Below are 6,036 nucleotides of genomic sequence, written 5' to 3'. Positions count from 1 at the left end.
GGATCATTTCACATGAACAACATCCCTGTATGGATAGATTAAACTGATTTTTTTTTATTGTTTTGTGATGTTTTAGTTTCTTCCTTAATAAATATAGAATTACCAATTTGTTTTATTCTTGGTAATTTATTGAAAATATGTGATTTTTGATATCCACTTGTCTGGCATTTCTTATTCCGGTTCGGTAAGTCCACATTGCTGACATCATGTGTTCTCAGCCGCGCGCTGGGTAGGTGAGGAGAGCTCGCGACTCTGCAGATGCTGCAAAACCACAGTAACTGCAGGAACTCAGCATCTATGCAGAGGAATAAATAATCAACATTTTGGGCTGAGACCCTTCATCTGTATTTAACTTCTCACTCAGGATCCATGGCTCCATTCATATTAATAGGTGTCACTTTACTTACACCAGCTGAGAGTGGGATGGAAAGCCCCTCTGGCCCTCAAGGTCAGCATGTTTGTCTCCCTTTAGCGTCTGACCTCCAGCTCTTCTGCAGAGGCACAGAATGTAGAGAAGGGCTCGCCTGTAAGGACATTAGTGGGTATTTCCCTCGGGATCAATAAAGTATGACTATGTATAGAACTGTGGGACAGCAAAACGGAAGTGCGTCCAATTCAGCCTAATGTGTGAGAAATAAACTCATCAAGCTGAGGCCAATAAACACACTTAACAAATTTTTACCTGCCAAAGAACATAGAATATTACAGCACAGTACAGACCCTTCAACCCACGATGTGGTGGCTGTCCTTTAACATACTGCAAGATCAATGTAGCTTCGTGCCTGGGTAAATATTGAGAAGGAACACGTGCTGTCCATGGCTACCACAGGGGCGTTCTGGGACTGTTGGGCTCGGCGGGGGGGTTAGTGACGTCATTGACAGAGATGGAAACATTTTAGTTTAATGTCATTTGTCTATTTGTTGTGTAGTAATTGCGTTAGTCACTGGTTTGTATATATTGTAGCACTGAACTTGTAATAAAGATATTTTATAAAAAAAAGATCAATCTAGCCCTTCCCTCCTACATAGCCCTCCATTTTTCTATCATCCTTGTGCCTATCAAAGAATCTCTGAAATGTCCCTAATCTATCTGTCTCTACCACTGCCCTTGGCAGGGTGTTCCATTGTATAAAGGACCTGTCTCCGACATCCCTCCATACTTTCCAATCTGAGAAAAATTCTCTTGCTCTCCTGACATATTAGTTGCACTTGATCAGAATCGGAACTGGGTTTAATATCACTGGCGTATGTCATGAAATATGTTTTTTGTGGCAACAGTACATCGCAATGCATAAAATATGTAAATGACAATAAGAAATATATATGTATTAAAACAAATAAATTAAATAAGTTGTGCAAAAATAGAGCAAGTAATTTCACATTCAAGTAATTCCATTGTTACATGCTGAAAATAGTTGATTATGGAAGGGTTGCTGAACAATTTAATTATGAACTTTGGGGTGGTGCTTGGGAATCCGTGGTCTGCTGGGGGTGGGGGCAAGTGAAGAGCAGTCAGAAATGGATTTTGTTAGATAAGATGCTGAAGGCAGAAGTTGGTTATTGCCCCTTAGGATATAATAACGAAACATTTAACTGCATGTAAATGGCACTTTGAATACATTTGGACCTAAATGATAGCGATAACACAGAAAGAGAAATACTTGCCTGATAATCCAATCAGATGTTGAATATGCATATTATCAAATGGAATGAGGTATTTAAATCTTAATGTTCTCTGTCAGTCAGATCTAAAAAATATCTCTAAACGATTCCAATTCCGATTCTGATTCAGATTCATTTATCCCATGCGCATCGATACATGCAGTGAAATGTTAACAACCAACACATCCTAAGGATGTGCTGGGCACAGCCCACAAGTGTTGCCACACATTCCGGTGCCAATATACCAAGCCCACAATGCTCAGCAGAACAACCTTGAATACAACAAACAATAAAACAACAACAGCAAAACGAGCGTTATTCCTCTTTCTCACCCACACGCACAGACTGTCCTCCGACTCCAGGGCAGGCCTCAGGGCTTCTCGGCCTCCAGGCTCCAACCGTCAGGCTAATAACAAATATTAAAAAGAAATCCAACTATGCATTATTGGCAAATATGACTAATTTTGTTCTTTCAGAAACTATATAATATTTCTTTTTATTAGTAAATACAATTACTCCTCTATTCTAATTGAAATTATGAACTGTACTGTGGACGGGATGGTAAGACAGTGGTTAGCACCACACTTGCTCTTGCTTCTCGCTCTAACTTCTCATCTTTTTTCCAGACCCCATGAAGGGTTTTGGCCCGAAACGTCGACTGTTCATTCTTTTCCATAGATGCTGCCTGAGCTGCTGAGTTTCTCCAGCATTTTGTGTGTGTTGCTTTGGATTTCCAGCATCTGCAGATTCTCGTGTCATAGCGGTTAGCACAACGCTTTACAGCACCAGAATCAGTAGAATCGGAATCAGGTTTTTATCACCGGCATGTTACCTTAGCAGCAGCAGTTCACTGCAATACATAATCTAGCAGAGAGAGAAATAATAATAAATAAAATAATAATATTAATAAATAAATGAGTTAATCAATTACGCATACTGAATAGATTAAAAAAAACATGCAAAAACAGAAACACTGTATATCAAAAAAAAAGTGAGGTAGTGGCCAAGGGTTCAATGTCCATTTAGGAATCGGATGGCAGAGGGGAAGAAGCTGTTCCTGAATCACTGAGTGTGTGCCTTCAGGCTTCTGTACCTCCTACCTGATGGTAACAGTGAGAAAAGGGCATGTCCTGGGTGCTGGAGGTCCTTAATAATGGATGCTGCCTTTCTGAAACACCGCTCCCTGAAAATGTCCTGGGTACTTTGTAGACTAGTGCCCACGATGGAACTGACTAGATTTACAACCCTCTGCAGCTTCTTTCGGTCCTGTGCAGTAGCCTCTCCATACCAGACAGTGATGCAGCCTGTCAGAATGTACCAGCAGCCCAGGTACAATTCCCGCTGCCGTCTGTAAGAGTTTGTACGTTCTTCCTGTGACCGTGTGTACTTCTCCGGATGCTCCAGTTTCCTCCCACACAGTAAAGATGTCCAGTTAGGGTTATTGAGTTGTAGGCATGCTATGTTAGTGGCGGAAGTGTAGTGACATTTGCGGGCTGCCCAGCACAATCCTCGCTGATTTGATTTGATGCAAATGGTGCATTTCACTGTATGCTTTAACATACATGTGACATCTTGATCTTTAGAATTAAATTAAAGATTCCATATGGACTCCAAGGTGCTGACCTGTTGTGTGGTGTATTCACTGTAACACACTGTAAAAGTGGCATGGTGAAGAGCTGATTATCTGAGTGTTTATTTCAAAGTCAGTACCAAGCTCCCTGGGTCTCTGCCTGGGTAAGTGGACAGAGTGAGTCTGAACAATTGTGCAGCTCCTGGACCACCTGCCCTCCATCACCAAGGGTGACTGTAGCAACCTGGGAGAGTCTGTGGCCTCATCAGCCACCTCTGAAACCACAAAACCCAGACTGGAAACGAGTCTGAAACAACACACTCAAAACGCTAGAGATACTCAGCAGGTCAGACCTATGGAGGGGACGTTTCGGGCCGAGACCCTTCATCAGGACTGAAAAGGAAAAGGGAAGAAGTAGGTGTGGGTGTGGGGAAGGAGTACAAGCTGGCAGGTGCTGGGTGAGAGCAGGTGAGGGGGAAGGTGTATGGGTGGGGGAGGAAAGATGAAAAGGATAGGTGGAAGAGGTAAAGGGCTGTAAAATGAAGGAATCTGTCAGGAGAGGAGAGTGGACCATGGAAGAAAGGGAAGGCGGAGGCGTACCAGAAGGAGGTGATGGGTAAATGAGGAGAAGGGAAGGGGTGAGAGGGTAACCAGAATGAGGAATGATAAATGAGAGAAGGATTTAAGGTGAGAGAAGTCTTTCTTGATCCCTAAGGATTGCCTTGGAAAAGGTAAAAAAAGGTACAAATGTCATTGCATGGACATGAGTATGAACTATATTTAAATTCAATTTATTAAATAAATCAGAATTGTTCACAGTTAAACTGGAGAGTTTACCTGACCGTCTGGCATCAATCTCCTCACACTGCCGGTCCACAACGATCTGGAGACTCTCCAGCTCCCCGACAAGGTTTACCAAGGCGCTCAGTTCAAGAGCAGTAACTGCTCGTCCTGCCAGCAGCACCCACGTTCCGTGAAGGAATTGAAAACAACCCACTACATCCAACCTAGAAAGCAGTGCCCGTCATCAGGGACCCCACCACCCAGGCCATACTACCATCAGCCAGGAGGTACAGGAGCCTCAGGACCCACACCACCAGGTACATGAACAGTTATTACCCTACAACCATCAGACTCCTGAAGCAGCGTGGATAACTTCACTCACTACAACACTGAACTGATTCCATAACCTATGAACTCACTTTCAAGGACTCTTTACAACTCGTGTTCTCAGTATTTACTTATTTATAATAATTAGTTGCTTTTTTATATTTGCATAGTTTGTCTTCTTTCGCACACTGTTTTTGTGTGTAGTTTTTCACTGATTCTGTTGTATTTCTTCGTTCCACTGTGAGTGCTGGCAAGAAAAGTAGCACAGTAGCATAGTGGTTAAACACAACACTTTACAGTACCGGCAGCCTGGGTTCATCTCCCACTGTTGCCTGTAAGGAGTTTCTACCTTCTCTCCGTGATTGCGTGGGTTTCCTCCGGGTGCTCTGGTTTCCTCCCACAATCCAAAGACATACCAGTTGGTCATTATAAAATTTCCCGTGATTAGGCTTTGGGGTGCCTCCCAGCAAGGGATTGGTGAGTGGCACGGCTCGAGGGGCCAGAAGGGCCTGTTCCGCACTGTAAACAATAAATAAATAAACAAAATTGATCTCAGGCTAGTACACAATGATATATATGCACATTGATAACAAATTTACTTTGAACTTAAAACTTGGTAATATTTGCAGGCGTACCCCGTGCTACAGTTAATCTGCTGCTTAAACTCATCCGTAAATTAGATTCTTATTCTAGTTTTGCAATGTCTCTATGGCCAGTCTACTCCCTGTAAGTTTGCCCAGCTCCATAAATCTCTAAGCCCTTAGCTCTCCTCTGGTCCTTGTCTCGGGCTTTGGTGCCCATGATTTCCAATGTAAAATTCCCACTCTAACCTTCTCTCCTCCTGGAGGAAAAGCAGAAAAGCAGATTGTTATTTAAATGGAAAGGGATTGGGAAACATTGACATATGAAATGATCTCAGTGATCTTGAACACGAGTCACTGAAAACAAACATGAGGTGAGAGCTGGCAGTGATAAGGCAGAATGGTATGTTAACTTTCACCGCAGAAGGTTCTGAGAACAGGAACAAGAATGCCTTGTTTGAATTAATTTATGGTTCATGGGTTAGGGATTCTAGGGGGGAGTCTAGGACCAGAGGTCACAGCTTCAGAATAGAAGGACATCTCTTTAGAATAGAAATGAGAAGGAATTTCTTTAGCCAGAGGGTGGTGAATCTGTGAAATTCATTGCCATGGACAGCGGTGGAGGCCAAGTCTTTGGGTATATTTGCAGCAGAGGTTGATCAGTTCTTGATAAGTCAGGATGTCAAAGGTTACAGGGAGAAAGCAGGAAAGTGAGATTAAATAAATCAGCCATGATGAAATGGCAGCTGAGACTCAGTGGGCTGAATGGCCTGATTATGCTCCTATGTCTTATGGTCTTATGGGAATACAAACCAAGTTTCAGCCAGGGTTTTGCTGAGGCCATACCTGGAGAATTGTGTACAGTTAGACCGGGAGACCGCTTCACCGAGCACCTGTGCTCCATCCACCAGAACAAGCAGGATCTCCCAGTAGCCACCCATTTTAATTCCACTTCCCATTCGCATTCCCATATGCCCATCCATGGCCTCCTCCGCTGTCGTGATGAGGCTACACTTAGGTTGGAGGAACAACACCTTGTATTCCATTTGGGTAGCTGTCAACCTGATGGCATGAACATTGTGTTCTCAAACTTCTAGTGGTGCCTCCCCAACC

General features: G+C 43.2%; 1 long non-coding RNA gene across 2 annotated transcripts; it reads right to left on the bottom strand.

Annotated features, from left to right (window-relative positions):
• Nucleotides 1-156: 156 nt before the first annotated feature.
• Nucleotides 157-5,221, bottom strand: LOC134340752 (uncharacterized). 2 transcript variants are annotated; one of them, XR_010016631.1, is made up of 5 exons: nt 5,173-5,221; nt 4,692-4,861; nt 1,995-2,068; nt 408-620; nt 157-295 (listed from the first exon to the last, which is right to left on the bottom strand). It is a non-coding gene; the product is annotated as an uncharacterized LOC134340752 (long non-coding RNA). The 2 variants fall into 2 exon arrangements; XR_010016630.1 differs by lacking the exon at nt 5,173-5,221 and adding an exon at nt 4,978-5,166.
• Between the last annotated feature and the right edge of the window lie 815 nt (nt 5,222-6,036).

This window comes from Mobula hypostoma, chromosome X2, assembly GCF_963921235.1.
Source record: "Mobula hypostoma chromosome X2, sMobHyp1.1, whole genome shotgun sequence".
NCBI classification, from domain to species: domain Eukaryota; kingdom Metazoa; phylum Chordata; class Chondrichthyes; order Myliobatiformes; family Myliobatidae; genus Mobula; species Mobula hypostoma.
This window is presented reverse-complemented; position numbering and strand designations above follow the sequence as displayed.